We start from the raw sequence: 19,236 nt of genomic DNA, 5'->3' as shown, positions 1-19,236 counted from the left end.
ACCTAGATTTAAACTCACAGTAGTGGGAAAATGCACCTAGATTTAAAACTCAAAGCAGTGGGAAAATGCACTTAGATTTGAAACACAGAGTAGTGGGAAAATGCACCTAGATTTAAAACTCACAGCAGTTGGAAAATGCACCTAGATTTGAAGCACACAGTCGAAGGAAAATGCACCTGGGTTTGGAACACAAAGCTATGGGAAATTTCACCTAGATTTAAACTCACAGCAGTAGGAAATGCACTTAGATTTGAAACACAGAGTAGTGGGAAAATGTACCTATCTTTGAAACACACAATAATGGGAAAATGCACCTAGATTTAAAACTCACAGCAGTGGGAAAATGCACCCTTATTTAAAACTCACAGTAGTGGGAAAATTCCCCTAGATTTAAACTCACAGCAGTGGCAATATGCACCTAGATCTGAAGCACACTGTAGTGGGAAAATGCACCGAGATTTGACACACACAGTAGCAAGAAAATGCACATGGATTTGAAACTCACAGTAGTGGGAAAATGCACCTAGATTTAAACTCACAGCAGTGGAAAAATGCACCTAGATTAAAACTCACAGCAGTGCGAAAATGCACCTAGATTTGAACCACACAATAGTGGGAAAATGCACCTAGATTTGAAACACTGTAGTAGGAAAATGCACCTAGGTTTGAAACACAGAGCTATGGGAAATTTCACCTAGATTTAAGACTCACAGCAGTGGGAATATGCACCTAGATTTAAAACTCAGCAGTTGGAAAATGCACCTAGATTTGAAACACAGAGTAGTGGGAAAATGTACCTAGATTTGAAACACACAATAATGGGAAAATGTACCTAGATTTAAATTCACAGTCGTGGGAACATGCACCTAGATTTGAAACACACAGTCGTGGGAAAATGCACCGAGATTTGAAACACACAGTAGCAAGAAAATGCACATGGATTTGAAATTCACAGTAGTGTGAAAATGCACCTAGATTTGAAACTCACAGCAGTTGGAAAATGCACCTAGATTTGAACCACACAGTCGTAGGAAAATGCACCTGGGTTTGGAACACAAAGCTATGGGAAATTTCACCTAGATTTAAACTCACAGCAGTGGGAAATTACACCTAGATTTAAACTCACAGCAATAGGAAAATTCACCTAGATTTAAAGCTCACAGGAGTGGGAAAATGCACCTACATTTAAATCTCACAGTAGTGGGAAAATCCACCTGGATTTAAAACTCAAAGCAGTGTGAAAATGCACCCTGATTAAAAACTCACAGTAGTGGGAAGATGCACCTAGATGTAAACTTGCTGCAGTGGCAAAATGCACCTAGATTTCAAACACACAACAATGGGAAAATGCACCTAGATTTAAACTCACAGTAGTGGGAAAATGCACCTAGATTTAAAACTCAAAGCAGTGGGAAAATGCACTTAGATTTGAAACACAGAGTAGTGGGAAAATGCACCTAGATTTAAAACTCACAGCAGTGGGAAAATGCACTTAGATTTGAAACACACAATAATGGGAAAATGCACCTAGATTTAAAACTCACAGCAGTGGGAAAATTCCCCTAGATTTAAACTCACAGCAGTGGGAATATGCACCTAGATTTGAAACACACCGTAGTGGGAAAATGCACTGAGATTTGAAACACACAGTAGCAATAAAATGCACATGGATTTGAAACTCACAGTAGTGGGAAAATGCACCTAGATTTAACCTCACAGTAGAAGGAAAATGCACCTAGGTTTGAAACACAGAGCTATGGGAAATTTCACCTACATTTAATCTCACCGCAGTGGGAAATGCACCTAGATTTAAGACTCACAGCAGTGGGAAAATGCACCTAGATTTAAAACTCACAGCAGTTGGAAAATGCACCTAGATTTGAAACACAGAGTAGTGGGAAAATGTACCTAGATTTGAAACACACAATAATGGGAAAATGTACCTAGATTTAAACTGACAGTCATGGGAACATGCACCTAGACTTGAAACACACAGTAGTGGGAAAATGCACCGAGATTTGAAGCACACAGTAGCAAGAAAATGCACATAGATTTGAAACTCACAGTAGTGGGAAAATGCACCTAGATTTAAAACTCACAGCAGTTGGAAAATGCACCTAGATTTGAACCACACAGTCGAAGGAAAATGCACCTGGGTTTGGAACACAAAGCTATGGGAAATTTCACCTAGATTTAAACTCACAGCAGTGGGAAATGCACCTAGATTTAAGACTCACAGCAGTGGGAAAATGCACCTAGATTTGAGACACACAGCAGTGGGAAATTACACCTAGATTTAAACTCACAGGGTGTGAAATTACACCTAGATTTAAACTCACAGCAGTAGGAAAATGCACCTAGATTTAAAGCTCACAGGAGTGGGAAAATGCACCTAACTTTAAATCTCATAGTAGTGGGAAAATCCACCTACATTTAAAACTCACAGCAGTGGGAAAATGCACCTAGATTTGAGCCACACAGTAGTGGGTAAATGCACCTAGATTTGAAACACACAGTAGTAGGAAAATTCACGTAGGTTTGAAACACAGAGCTATGGTAAATTTCACCTAGATTTAAACTCACAGCAGTGGGAAATGCACCTAGATTTAAGACCCACAGCAGTGGGAAAATGCACCTAGATTTGAAACACACAGCAGTGGGAAATTACACCTAGATTTAAACTCATAGCAGTAGGAACATGCACCTAGATTTAAAGCTCACAGGAGTGGGAAAATGCACCTAGATTTAAATCTCAAAGTAGTGGGAAAGTCCACCTAGATTTAAAACTCACAGCAGAGTGAAAATGCACCCTGATTTAAAACTCACATTAGTGAGAAGATGCACCTAGATGTAAACTCACTTGAGTGGCAAAATGCACCTAGATTCAAAACTCAGAGCAGTGGGAAAATGTACCTAGATTTGAAACACACAACAATGGGAAATTGCGCCTAGATTTGAAACACACAGTAGTGGGGAAATGCACCTAGATTTGAACACACAGCAATGGGAAAATGCACCTAGATTTAAACTCACAGTAGTGGGAAAATGCACCCAGATTTAAAACTCACAGCAGTAGGAAAATGCACCTAGATTTAAAGCTCACAGGAGTGGGAAAATGCACCTAGATTTAAATCTCACAGTAGTGGGAAAATCCACCTAGATTTAAAACTTACAGCAGTGTGAAAATGCACCCTGATTTAAAACTCACAGTAGTGGGAAAATGCACCTAGATGTAAACTCACTGCAGTGGCAAAATGCAGCTAGATTCAAACCTCAGAGCAGTGGGAAAATGCACCTAGATTTGAAATGCACAACAATGTGAAATTGCGCCTAGGCTTGAAACACATAGTAGTGGGGAAATGCACCTAGATTTGAACACACAGCAATGGGACAATGCACCTAGATTCAAACTCACAGTAGTGGAAAAATTCACTTAGATTTAAACTCACAGCAGTGGGAATATGCACCTAGATTTGAAACACACTGTAGTGGGGAAATGCACTGATTTTTGAAACACACAGTAGCAAGAAAATGCACATGGATTTGAAACTCACAGTAGTGGGAAAATGCACCTAGATTTAAACTCACAGAAGTGGAAAAATGCACCTAGATTTAAACTCACAGCAGTGGAAAAATGCACCTAGATTTAAAACTCACAGCAGTGGGAAAATGCACATAGATTTGAACCACACAATAGTGGGAAAATGCACCTAGACTTGAAACACACAGTAGTAGGAAAATGCACCTAGGTTTGAAACACAGAGCTATGGGAAATTTCACCCAGATGTAAACTCACAGCAGTGGGAAATGCACCTAGATTTAAGACTCACAGTAGTGGGAAAATGCAACAAGATTTGAAACACACAGTAGCAAGAAAATGCACATGGATTTGAAACTCACAGCAGTGGGAAAATGCACCTAGATTTAAACTCACAGCAGTGGAAAAATGCACCTAGATTTAAACTCACAACAGTGGAAAAATGCACCTAGATTTAAAACTCACAGCAGTGCGAAAATGCACCTAGATTTGAAACACACAGTAGTGGGAAAATGCACCTAGATTTGAAACACACAGTAGTAGGAAAATTAAAAACTCATAGTAGTGGGAAGATGCACCTAGATGTAAACTCACTGCAGTGGCAAAATGCACCTAGATTTCAAACACACAACAATGGGAAAATGTGCCTAGATTTAAACTCACAGTAGTGGGAAAATGCACCTAGATTTAAAACTCACAGCAGTGGGAAAATGCACCTAGATTTGAAACACAGAGTAGTGGGAAAATGTACCTAGATTTGAAACACACAATAGTGGGAAAACGCACCTAGATTTAAAACTCGCAGCAGTGGGAAAATGCACCCTTATTTAAAACTCACAGTAGTGGGAAAATTCCCCTAGGTTTGAAGCACAGAGCTATGGGAAATTTCATCTAGATTTAAACTCACAGCAGTGGGAAATGCACCTAGATTTAAGACTCACATCAGTGGGAAAATGCACCTAGATTTGAAACACACAGCAGTGGGAAATTACACCTAGATTTAAACTCACAGCAGTAGGAAATTGCACCTAGATTTAAAGCTCACAGGAGTGGAAAAATGCACCTACATTTAAATCTCATAGTAGTGGGAAAATCCACCTAGATTTAAAACACACAGCAGTGTGAAAATGCACCCTGATTAAAAACTCTCAGTAGTGGGAAGATGCACCTAGATGTAAACCCACTGCAGTGGCAGAATGCACCTAGATTTCAAACACACAACAATGGGAAAATGCACCTAGATTTAAACTCACAGTAGTGGGAAAATGCACCTAGATTTAAAACTCACAGCAGTGGGAAAATGCACCTAGATTTGAAACACAGAGCAGTGGGAAAATGTACCTAGATTTGAAACACACAATAATGGGAAAATGCACCTAGATTTAAAACTCACAGCAGTGGGAAAATGCACTCTTATTTAAAACTCACAGTAGTGGGAAAATTGCCCTAGATTTAAACTCACAGTAGTGGGAATATGCACCTAGATTTGAAACACACCGTAGTGGGAAAATGCACCGAGATTTGAAACACACAGTAGCAAGAAAATGCACATGGATTTGAAACTCACAGTAGTGGGAAAATGCACCTAGATTTAAACTCACAGCAGTGGAAAAATGCACCTAGATTTAAACTCACAGCAGTGGAAAAATGCACCTAGATTAAAACTCACAGCAGTGGGAAAATGCACCTAGATTTGAACCACACAGTAGTGGGAAAATGCACCTAGATTTGAAACACTGTAGTAGGAAAATGCACCTAGGTTTGAAACACAGAGCTATGGGAAATTTCACCTAGATTTAATCTCACAGAAGTGGGAAATGCACCTAGATTTAAAACTCACAGCAGTTGGAAAATGCACTTAGATTTGAAACACAGAGTAGTGGGAAAATGTACCTAGATTTGAAACACACAATAATGGGAAAATGTACCTAGATTTAAACTCACAGTTGTGGGAACATGCACCTAGATTTGAAACACACAGCAGTGGGAAAATGCACCGATATTTGAAATACAAAGTAGCAAGAAAATGCACATGGATTTGAAACTTACAGTAGTGGGAAAATGCACCTAGATTTAAAACTCACAGCAGTTGGAAAATGCACCTAGATTTGAACCACAAAGTAGTGTGAAAATGCACCTAGATTTGAAACACACAGTCGAAGAAAAATGTACCTGGGTTTGGAACACAAAGCTATGGGAAATTTCACCTAGATTTAAACTCACAGCAGTGGGAAATGCACCTAGATTTAAGACTCACAGCAGTGGGAAAATGCACCTAGATTTGAAACACACAGCAGTGGGAAATTAGACCTAGATTTAAACTCACAGCAATGGGAAATTACACCCAGATTTAAACTCACAGCAGTAGAAACATGCACCTAGATTTAAAGCTCACAGGAGTGTGAAAATGCACCCTGATTAAAAACTCACAGTAGTGAGAAGATGCACCTAGATGTAAACTCACAGTAGTAGGAAAATGCACCTAGATTTAAAACTCACAGCAGTGGGAAAATGCACTTAGATTTGAAAAACAGAGTAGTGGGAAAATGTACCTAGATTTGAAACACACAATAATGGGAAAATGCACCTAGATTTAAAACTCACAGCAGTGGGAAAATGCACCCTTATTTAAAACTCACAGTAGTGGGAAAATTCCCCTAGATTTAAACTCACAGCAGTGGGAATATGCACCTAGATTTGAAACACACCGTAGTGGGAAAATGCACCGAAATTTGAAACACACAGTAGCAAGAAAATGCACATGGATTTGAAACTCACAGTAGTGGGAAAATGCACCTAGATTTAACCTCACAGTAGTAGGAAAATGCACCTAGGTTTGAAACACAGAGCTATGGGAAATTTCACCTACATTTAATCTCACAGCAGTGGGAAATGCACCTAGATTTAAGACTCACAGCAGTGGGAAAATGCACCTAGATTTAAAACTCACAGCAGTTGGAAAATGCACCTAGATTTGAAACACAGAGTAGTGGGAAAATGTACCTAGATTTGAAACAAACAATAATGGGAAAATGTACCTAGATTTAAACTCACAGTCATGGGAACATGCACCTAGATTTGAAACACACAGTAGTGGGAAAATGCACCGAGATTTGAAACACACAGTAGCAAGAAAATGCACATGGATTTGAAACTCACAGTAGTGGGAAAATGCACCTAGATTTAAAACTCACAGCAGTTGGAAAATGCACCTAGATTTGAACCACACAGTCGAAGGAAAATGCACCTGGGTTTGGAACACAAAGCTATGGGAAATTTCACCTAGATTTAAACTCACAGCAGTAGGAAATGCACTTAGATTTGAAACACAGAGTAGTGGGAAAATGTACCTATCTTTGAAACACACAATAATGGGAAAATGCACCTAGATTTAAAACTCACAGCAGTGGGAAAATGCACCCTTATTTAAAACTCACAGTAGTGGGAAAATTCCCCTAGATTTAAACTCACAGCAGTGGCAATATGCACCTAGATCTGAAGCACACTGTAGTGGGAAAATGCACTGAGATTTGACACACACAGTAGCAAGAAAATGCACATGGATTTGAAACTCACAGTAGTGGGAAAATGCACCTAGATTTAAACTCACAGCAGTGGAAAAATGCACCTAGATTAAAACTCACAGCAGTGCGAAAATGCACCTAGATTTGAACCACACAATAGTGGGAAAATGCACCTAGATTTGAAACACTGTAGTAGGAAAATGCACCTAGGTTTGAAACACAGAGCTATGGGAAATTTCACCTAGATTTAAGACTCACAGCAGTGGGAATATGCACCTAGATTTAAAACTCAGCAGTTGGAAAATGCACCTAGATTTGAAACACAGAGTAGTGGGAAAATGTACCTAGATTTGAAACACACAATAATGGGAAAATGTACCTAGATTTAAATTCACAGTCGTGGGAACATGCACCTAGATTTGAAACACACAGTCATGGGAAAATGCACCGAGATTTGAAACACACAGTAGCAAGAAAATGCACATGGATTTGAAATTCACAGTAGTGTGAAAATGCACCTAGATTTGAAACTCACAGCAGTTGGAAAATGCACCTAGATTTGAACCACACAGTCGTAGGAAAATGCACCTGGGTTTGGAACACAAAGCTATGGGAAATTTCACCTAGATTTAAACTCACAGCAGTGTGAAATTACACCTAGATTTAAACTCACAGCAATAGGAAAATTCACCTAGATTTAAAGCTCACAGGAGTGGGAAAATGCACCTACATTTAAATCTCACAGTAGTGGGAAAATCCACCTGGATTTAAAACTCAAAGCAGTGTGAAAATGCACCCTGATTAAAAACTCACAGTAGTGGGAAGATGCACCTAGATGTAAACTTGCTGCAGTGGCAAAATGCACATAGATTTCAAACACACAACAATGGGAAAATGCACCTAGATTTAAACTCACAGTAGTGGGAAAATGCACCTAGATTTAAAACTCAAAGCAGTGGGAAAATGCACTTAGATTTGAAACACAGAGTAGTGGGAAAATGCACCTAGATTTAAAACTCACAGCAGTTGGAAAATGCACCTAGATTTGAAGCACACAGTCGAAGGAAAATGCACCTGGGTTTGGAACACAAAGCTATGGGAAATTTCACCTAGATTTAAACTCACAGCAGTAGGAAATGCACTTAGATTTGAAACACAGAGTAGTGGGAAAATGTACCTATCTTTGAAACACACAATAATGGGAAAATGCACCTAGATTTAAAACTCACAGCAGTGGGAAAATGCACCCTTATTTAAAACTCACAGTAGTGGGAAAATTCCCCTAGATTTAAACTCACAGCAGTGGCAATATGCACCTACATCTGAAGCACACTGTAGTGGGAAAATGCACCGAGATTTGACACACACAGTAGCAAGAAAATGCACATGGATTTGAAACTCACAGTAGTGGGAAAATGCACCTAGATTTAAACTCACAGCAGTGGAAAAATGCACCTAGATTAAAACTCACAGCAGTGCGAAAATGCACCTAGATTTGAACCACACAATAGTGGGAAAATGCACCTAGATTTGAAACACTGTAGTAGGAAAATGCACCTAGGTTTGAAACACAGAGCTATGGGAAATTTCACCTAGATTTAAGACTCACAGCAGTGGGAATATGCACCTAGATTTAAAACTCAGCAGTTGGAAAATGCACCTAGATTTGAAACACAGAGTAGTGGGAAAATGTACCTAGATTTGAAACACACAATAATGGGAAAATGTACCTAGATTTAAATTCACAGTCGTGGGAACATGCACCTAGATTTGAAACACACAGTCGTGGGAAAATGCACCGAGATTTGAAACACACAGTAGCAAGAAAATGCACATGGATTTGAAATTCACAGTAGTGTGAAAATGCACCTAGATTTGAAACTCACAGCAGTTGGAAAATGCACCTAGATTTGAACCACACAGTCGTAGGAAAATGCACCTGGGTTTGGAACACAAAGCTATGGGAAATTTCACCTAGATTTAAACTCACAGCAGTGGGAAATTACACCTAGATTTAAACTCACAGCAATAGGAAAATTCACCTAGATTTAAAGCTCACAGGAGTGGGAAAATGCACCTACATTTAAATCTCACAGTAGTGGGAAAATCCACCTGGATTTAAAACTCAAAGCAGTGTGAAAATGCACCCTGATTAAAAACTCACAGTAGTGGGAAGATGCACCTAGATGTAAACTTGCTGCAGTGGCAAAATGCACCTAGATTTCAAACACACAACAATGGGAAAATGCACCTAGATTTAAACTCACAGTAGTGGGAAAATGCACCTAGATTTAAAACTCAAAGCAGTGGGAAAATGCACTTAGATTTGAAACACAGAGTAGTGGGAAAATGCACCTAGATTTAAAACTCACAGCAGTGGGAAAATGCACTTAGATTTGAAACACACAATAATGGGAAAATGCACCTAGATTTAAAACTCACAGCAGTGGGAAAATTCCCCTAGATTTAAACTCACAGCAGTGGGAATATGCACCTAGATTTGAAACACACCGTAGTGGGAAAATGCACTGAGATTTGAAACACACAGTAGCAATAAAATGCACATGGATTTGAAACTCACAGTAGTGGGAAAATGCACCTAGATTTAACCTCACAGTAGAAGGAAAATGCACCTAGGTTTGAAACACAGAGCTATGGGAAATTTCACCTACATTTAATCTCACCGCAGTGGGAAATGCACCTAGATTTAAGACTCACAGCAGTGGGAAAATGCACCTAGATTTAAAACTCACAGCAGTTGGAAAATGCACCTAGATTTGAAACACAGAGTAGTGGGAAAATGTACCTAGATTTGAAACACACAATAATGGGAAAATGTACCTAGATTTAAACTGACAGTCATGGGAACATGCACCTAGACTTGAAACACACAGTAGTGGGAAAATGCACCGAGATTTGAAGCACACAGTAGCAAGAAAATGCACATAGATTTGAAACTCACAGTAGTGGGAAAATGCACCTAGATTTAAAACTCACAGCAGTTGGAAAATGCACCTAGATTTGAACCACACAGTCGAAGGAAAATGCACCTGGGTTTGGAACACAAAGCTATGGGAAATTTCACCTAGATTTAAACTCACAGCAGTGGGAAATGCACCTAGATTTAAGACTCACAGCAGTGGGAAAATGCACCTAGATTTGAGACACACAGCAGTGGGAAATTACACCTAGATTTAAACTCACAGGGTGTGAAATTACACCTAGATTTAAACTCACAGCAGTAGGAAAATGCACCTAGATTTAAAGCTCACAGGAGTGGGAAAATGCACCTAACTTTAAATCTCATAGTAGTGGGAAAATCCACCTACATTTAAAACTCACAGCAGTGGGAAAATGCACCTAGATTTGAGCCACACAGTAGTGGGTAAATGCACCTAGATTTGAAACACACAGTAGTAGGAAAATTCACGTAGGTTTGAAACACAGAGCTATGGTAAATTTCACCTAGATTTAAACTCACAGCAGTGGGAAATGCACCTAGATTTAAGACCCACAGCAGTGGGAAAATGCACCTAGATTTGAAACACACAGCAGTGGGAAATTACACCTAGATTTAAACTCATAGCAGTAGGAACATGCACCTAGATTTAAAGCTCACAGGAGTGGGAAAATGCACCTAGATTTAAATCTCAAAGTGGTGGGAAAGTCCACCTAGATTTAAAACTCACAGCAGAGTGAAAATGCACCCTGATTTAAAACTCACATTAGTGAGAAGATGCACCTAGATGTAAACTCACTTGAGTGGCAAAATGCACCTAGATTCAAAACTCAGAGCAGTGGGAAAATGTACCTAGATTTGAAACACACAACAATGGGAAATTGCGCCTAGATTTGAAACACACAGTAGTGGGGAAATGCACCTAGATTTGAACACACAGCAATGGGAAAATGCACCTAGATTTAAACTCACAGTAGTGGGAAAATGCACCCAGATTTAAAACTCACAGCAGTAGGAAAATGCACCTAGATTTAAAGCTCACAGGAGTGGGAAAATGGACCTAGATTTAAATCTCACAGTAGTGGGAAAATCCACCTAGATTTAAAACTTACAGCAGTGTGAAAATGCACCCTGATTTAAAACTCACAGTAGTGGGAAAATGCACCTAGATGTAAACTCACTGCAGTGGCAAAATGCAGCTAGATTCAAACCTCAGAGCAGTGGGAAAATGCACCTAGATTTGAAATGCACAACAATGTGAAATTGCGCCTAGGCTTGAAACACATAGTAGTGGGGAAATGCACCTAGATTTGAACACACAGCAATGGGACAATGCACCTAGATTCAAACTCACAGTAGTGGAAAAATTCACTTAGATTTAAACTCACAGCAGTGGGAATATGCACCTAGATTTGAAACACACTGTAGTGGGGAAATGCACTGATTTTTGAAACACACAGTAGCAAGAAAATGCACATGGATTTGAAACTCACAGTAGTGGGAAAATGCACCTAGATTTAAACTCACAGAAGTGGAAAAATGCACCTAGATTTAAACTCACAGCAGTGGAAAAATGCACCTAGATTTAAAACTCACAGCAGTGGGAAAATGCACATAGATTTGAACCACACAATAGTGGGAAAATGCACCTAGACTTGAAACACACAGTAGTAGGAAAATGCACCTAGGTTTGAAACACAGAGCTATGGGAAATTTCACCCAGATGTAAACTCACAGCAGTGGGAAATGCACCTAGATTTAAGACTCACAGTAGTGGGAAAATGCAACAAGATTTGAAACACACAGTAGCAAGAAAATGCACATGGATTTGAAACTCACAGCAGTGGGAAAATGCACCTAGATTTAAACTCACAGCAGTGGAAAAATGCACCTAGATTTAAACTCACAACAGTGGAAAAATGCACCTAGATTTAAAACTCACAGCAGTGCGAAAATGCACCTAGATTTGAAACACACAGTAGTGGGAAAATGCACCTAGATTTGAAACACACAGTAGTAGGAAAATTAAAAACTCATAGTAGTGGGAAGATGCACCTAGATGTAAACTCACTGCAGTGGCAAAATGCACCTAGATTTCAAACACACAACAATGGGAAAATGTGCCTAGATTTAAACTCACAGTAGTGGGAAAATGCACCTAGATTTAAAACTCACAGCAGTGGGAAAATGCACCTAGATTTGAAACACAGAGTAGTGGGAAAATGTACCTAGATTTGAAACACACAATAGTGGGAAAACGCACCTAGATTTAAAACTCGCAGCAGTGGGAAAATGCACCCTTATTTAAAACTCACAGTAGTGGGAAAATTCCCCTAGGTTTGAAGCACAGAGCTATGGGAAATTTCATCTAGATTTAAACTCACAGCAGTGGGAAATGCACCTAGATTTAAGACTCACATCAGTGGGAAAATGCACCTAGATTTGAAACACACAGCAGTGGGAAATTACACCTAGATTTAAACTCACAGCAGTAGGAAATTGCACCTAGATTTAAAGCTCACAGGAGTGGAAAAATGCACCTACATTTAAATCTCATAGTAGTGGGAAAATCCACCTAGATTTAAAACACACAGCAGTGTGAAAATGCACCCTGATTAAAAACTCTCAGTAGTGGGAAGATGCACCTAGATGTAAACCCACTGCAGTGGCAGAATGCACCTAGATTTCAAACACACAACAATGGGAAAATGCACCTAGATTTAAACTCACAGTAGTGGGAAAATGCACCTAGATTTAAAACTCACAGCAGTGGGAAAATGCACCTAGATTTGAAACACAGAGCAGTGGGAAAATGTACCTAGATTTGAAACACACAATAATGGGAAAATGCACCTAGATTTAAAACTCACAGCAGTGGGAAAATGCACTCTTATTTAAAACTCACAGTAGTGGGAAAATTGCCCTAGATTTAAACTCACAGTAGTGGGAATATGCACCTAGATTTGAAACACACCGTAGTGGGAAAATGCACCGAGATTTGAAACACACAGTAGCAAGAAAATGCACATGGATTTGAAACTCACAGTAGTGGGAAAATGCACCTAGATTTAAACTCACAGCAGTGGAAAAATGCACCTAGATTTAAACTCACAGCAGTGGAAAAATGCACCTAGATTAAAACTCACAGCAGTGGGAAAATGCACCTAGATTTGAACCACACAGTAGTGGGAAAATGCACCTAGATTTGAAACACTGTAGTAGGAAAATGCACCTAGGTTTGAAACACAGAGCTATGGGAAATTTCACCTAGATTTAATCTCACAGAAGTGGGAAATGCACCTAGATTTAAAACTCACAGCAGTTGGAAAATGCACTTAGATTTGAAACACAGAGTAGTGGGAAAATGTACCTAGATTTGAAACACACAATAATGGGAAAATGTACCTAGATTTAAACTCACAGTTGTGGGAACATGCACCTAGATTTGAAACACACAGCAGTGGGAAAATGCACCGATATTTGAAATACAAAGTAGCAAGAAAATGCACATGGATTTGAAACTTACAGTAGTGGGAAAATGCACCTAGATTTAAAACTCACAGCAGTTGGAAAATGCACCTAGATTTGAACCACAAAGTAGTGTGAAAATGCACCTAGATTTGAAACACACAGTCGAAGAAAAATGTACCTGGGTTTGGAACACAAAGCTATGGGAAATTTCACCTAGATTTAAACTCACAGCAGTGGGAAATGCACCTAGATTTAAGACTCACAGCAGTGGGAAAATGCACCTAGATTTGAAACACACAGCAGTGGGAAATTAGACCTAGATTTAAACTCACAGCAATGGGAAATTACACCCAGATTTAAACTCACAGCAGTAGAAACATGCACCTAGATTTAAAGCTCACAGGAGTGTGAAAATGCACCCTGATTAAAAACTCACAGTAGTGAGAAGATGCACCTAGATGTAAACTCACAGTAGTAGGAAAATGCACCTAGATTTAAAACTCACAGCAGTGGGAAAATGCACTTAGATTTGAAAAACAGAGTAGTGGGAAAATGTACCTAGATTTGAAACACACAATAATGGGAAAATGCACCTAGATTTAAAACTCACAGCAGTGGGAAAATGCACCCTTATTTAAAACTCACAGTAGTGGGAAAATTCCCCTAGATTTAAACTCACAGCAGTGGGAATATGCACCTAGATTTGAAACACACCGTAGTGGGAAAATGCACCGAAATTTGAAACACACAGTAGCAAGAAAATGCACATGGATTTGAAACTCACAGTAGTGGGAAAATGCACCTAGATTTAACCTCACAGTAGTAGGAAAATGCACCTAGGTTTGAAACACAGAGCTATGGGAAATTTCACCTACATTTAATCTCACAGCAGTGGGAAATGCACCTAGATTTAAGACTCACAGCAGTGGGAAAATGCACCTAGATTTAAAACTCACAGCAGTTGGAAAATGCACCTAGATTTGAAACACAGAGTAGTGGGAAAATGTACCTAGATTTGAAACAAACAATAATGGGAAAATGTACCTAGATTTAAACTCACAGTCATGGGAACATGCACCTAGATTTGAAACACACAGTAGTGGGAAAATGCACCGAGATTTGAAACACACAGTAGCAAGAAAATGCACATGGATTTGAAACTCACAGTAGTGGGAAAATGCACCTAGATTTAAAACTCACAGCAGTTGGAAAATGCACCTAGATTTGAACCACACAGTCGAAGGAAAATGCACCTGGGTTTGGAACACAAAGCTATGGGAAATTTCACCTAGATTTAAACTCACAGCAGTAGGAAATGCACTTAGATTTGAAACACAGAGTAGTGGGAAAATGTACCTATCTTTGAAACACACAATAATGGGAAAATGCACCTAGATTTAAAACTCACAGCAGTGGGAAAATGCACCCTTATTTAAAACTCACAGTAGTGGGAAAATTCCCCTAGATTTAAACTCACAGCAGTGGCAATATGCACCTAGATCTGAAGCACACTGTAGTGGGAAAATGCACTGAGATTTGACACACACAGTAGCAAGAAAATGCACATGGATTTGAAACTCACAGTAGTGGGAAAATGCACCTAGATTTAAACTCACAGCAGTGGAAAAATGCACCTAGATTAAAACTCACAGCAGTGCGAAAATGCACCTAGATTTGAACCACACAATAGTGGGAAAATGCACCTAGATTTGAAACACTGTAGTAGGAAAATGCACCTAGGTTTGAAACACAGAGCTATGGGAAATTTCACCTAGATTTAAGACTCACAGCAGTGGGAATATGCACCTAGATTTAAAACTCAGCAGTTGGAAAATGCACCTAGATTTGAAACACAGAGTAGTGGGAAAATGTACCTAGATTTGAAACACACAATAATGGGAAAATGTACCTAGATTTAAATTCACAGTCGTGGGAACATGCACCTAGATTTGAAACACACAGTCATGGGAAAATGCACCGAGATTTGAAACACACAGTAGCAAGAAAATGCACATGGATTTGAAATTCACAGTAGTGTGAAAATGCACCTAGATTTGAAACTCACAGCAGTTGGAAAATGCACCTAGATTTGAACCACACAGTCGTAGGAAAATGCACCTGGGTTTGGAACACAAAGCTATGGGAAATTTCACCTAGATTTAAACTCACAGCAGTGTGAAATTACACCTAGATTTAAACTCACAGCAATAGGAAAATTCACCTAGATTTAAAGCTCACAGGAGTGGGAAAATGCACCTACATTTAAATCTCACAGTAGTGGGAAAATCCACCTGGATTTAAAACTCAAAGCAGTGTGAAAATGCACCCTGATTAAAAACTCACAGTAGTGGGAAGATGCACCTAGATGTAAACTTGCTGCAGTGGCAAAATGCACATAGATTTCAAACACACAACAATGGGAAAATGCACCTAGATTTAAACTCACAGTAGTGGGAAAATGCACCTAGATTTAAAACTCAAAGCAGTGGGAAAATGCACTTAGATTTGAAACACAGAGTAGTGGGAAAATGCACCTAGATTTAAAACTCACAGCAGTTGGAAAATGCACCTAGATTTGAAGCACACAGTCGAAGGAAAATGCACCTGGGTTTGGAACACAAAGCTATGGGAAATTTCACCTAGATTTAAACTCACAGCAGTAGGAAATGCACTTAGATTTGAAACACAGAGTAGTGGGAAAATGTACCTATCTTTGAAACACACAATAATGGGAAAATGCACCTAGATTTAAAACTCACAGCAGTGGGAAAATGCACCCTTATTTAAAACTCACAGTAGTGGGAAAATTCCCCTAGATTTAAACTCACAGCAGTGGCAATATGCACCTAGATCTGAAGCACACTGTAGTGGGAAAATGCACCGAGATTTGACACACACAGTAGCAAGAAAATGCACATGGATTTGAAACTCACAGTAGTGGGAAAATGCACCTAGATTTAAACTCACAGCAGTGGAAAAATGCACCTAGATTAAAACTCACAGCAGTGCGAAAATGCACCTAGATTTGAACCACACAATAGTGGGAAAATGCACCTAGATTTGAAACACTGTAGTAGGAAAATGCACCTAGGTTTGAAACACAGAGCTATGGGAAATTTCACCTAGATTTAAGACTCACAGCAGTGGGAATATGCACCTAGATTTAAAACTCAGCAGTTGGAAAATGCACCTAGATTTGAAACACAGAGTAGTGGGAAAATGTACCTAGATTTGAAACACACAATAATGGGAAAATGTACCTAGATTTAAATTCACAGTCGTGGGAACATGCACCTAGATTTGAAACACACAGTCGTGGGAAAATGCACCGAGATTTGAAACACACAGTAGCAAGAAAATGCACATGGATTTGAAATTCACAGTAGTGTGAAAATGCACCTAGATTTGAAACTCACAGCAGTTGGAAAATGCACCTAGATTTGAACCACACAGTCGTAGGAAAATGCACCTGGGTTTGGAACACAAAGCTATGGGAAATTTCACCTAGATTTAAACTCACAGCAGTGGGAAATTACACCTAGATTTAAACTCACAGCAATAGGAAAATTCACCTAGATTTAAAGCTCACAGGAGTGGGAAAATGCACCTACATTTAAATCTCACAGTAGTGGGAAAATCCACCTGGATTTAAAACTCAAAGCAGTGTGAAAATGCACCCTGATTAAAAACTCACAGTAGTGGGAAGATGCACCTAGATGTAAACTTGCTGCAGTGGCAAAATGCACCTAGATTTCAAACACACAACAATGGGAAAATGCACCTAGATTTAAACTCACAGTAGTGGGAAAATGCACCTAGATTTAAAACTCAAAGCAGTGGGAAAATGCACTTAGATTTGAAACACACAATAATGGGAAAATGCACCTAGATTTAAAACTCACAGCAGTGGGAAAATTCCCCTAGATTTAAACTCACAGCAGTGGGAATATGCACCTAGATTTGAAACACACCGTAGTGGGAAAATGCACTGAGATTTGAAACACACAGTAGCAATAAAATGCACATGGATTTGAAACTCACAGTAGTGGGAAAATGCACCTAGATTTAACCTCACAGTAGAAGGAAAATGCACCTAGGTTTGAAACACAGAGCTATGGGAAATTTCACCTACATTTAATCTCACCGCAGTGGGAAATGCACCTAGATTTAAGACTCACAGCAGTGGGAAAATGCACCTAGATTTAAAACTCACAGCAGTTGGAAAATGCACCTAGATTTGAAACACAGAGTAGTGGGAAAATGTACCTAGATTTGAAACACACAATAATGGGAAAATGTACCTAGATTTAAACTGACAGTCATGGGAACATGCACCTAGACTTGAAACACACAGTAGTGGGAAAATGCACCGAGATTTGAAGCACACAGTAGCAAGAAAATGCACATAGATTTGAAACTCACAGTAGTGGGAAAATGCACCTAGATTTAAAACTCACAGCAGTTGGAAAATGCACCTAGATTTGAACCACACAGTCGAAGGAAAATGCACCTGGGTTTGGAACACAAAGCTATGGGAAATTTCACCTAGATTTAAACTCACAGCAGTGGGAAATGCACCTAGATTTAAGACTCACAGCAGTGGGAAAATGCACCTAGATTTGAGACACACAGCAGTGGGAAATTACACCTAGATTTAAACTCACAGGGTGTGAAATTACACCTAGATTTAAACTCACAGCAGTAGGAAAATGCACCTAGATTTAAAGCTCACAGGAGTGGGAAAATGCACCTAACTTTAAATCTCATAGTAGTGGGAAAATCCACCTACATTTAAAACTCACAGCAGTGGGAAAATGCACCTAGATTTGAGCCACACAGTAGTGGGTAAATGCACCTAGATTTGAAACACACAGTAGTAGGAAAATTCACGTAGGTTTGAAACACAGAGCTATGGTAAATTTCACCTAGATTTAAACTCACAGCAGTGGGAAATGCACCTAGATTTAAGACCCACAGCAGTGGGAAAATGCACCTAGATTTGAAACACACAGCAGTGGGAAATTACACCTAGATTTAAACTCATAGCAGTAGGAACATGCACCTAGATTTAAAGCTCACAGGAGTGGGAAAATGCACCTAGATTTAAATCTCAAAGTAGTGGGAAAGTCCACCTAGATTTAAAACTCACAGCAGAGTGAAAATGCACCCTGATTTAAAACTCACATTAGTGAGAAGATGCACCTAGATGTAAACTCACTTGAGTGGCAAAATGCACCTAGATTCAAAACTCAGAGCAGTGGGAAAATGTACCTAGATTTGAAACACACAACAATGGGAAATTGCGCCTAGATTTGAAACACACAGTAGTGGGGAAATGCACCTAGATTTGAACACACAGCAATGGGAAAATGCACCTAGATTTAAACTCACAGTAGTGGGAAAATGCACCCAGATTTAAAACTCACAGCAGTAGGAAAATGCACCTAGATTTAAAGCTCACAGGAGTGGGAAAATGGACCTAGATTTAAATCTCACAGTAGTGGGAAAATCCACCTAGATTTAAAACTTACAGCAGTGTGAAAATGCACCCTGATTTAAAACTCACAGTAGTGGGAAAATGCACCTAGATGTAAACTCACTGCAGTGGCAAAATGCAGCTAGATTCAAACCTCAGAGCAGTGGGAAAATGCACCTAGATTTGAAATGCACAACAATGTGAAATTGCGCCTAGGCTTGAAACACATAGTAGTGGGGAAATGCACCTAGATTTGAACACACAGCAA

The sequence above is a fragment of the Ambystoma mexicanum genome, chromosome 13 (genome assembly GCF_040938575.1).
Source record: "Ambystoma mexicanum isolate Mex_15411 chromosome 13, UKY_AmexF1_1, whole genome shotgun sequence".
Lineage (NCBI taxonomy): Eukaryota > Metazoa > Chordata > Amphibia > Caudata > Ambystomatidae > Ambystoma > Ambystoma mexicanum.
Note: the sequence above shows the minus strand (reverse complement) of the source record.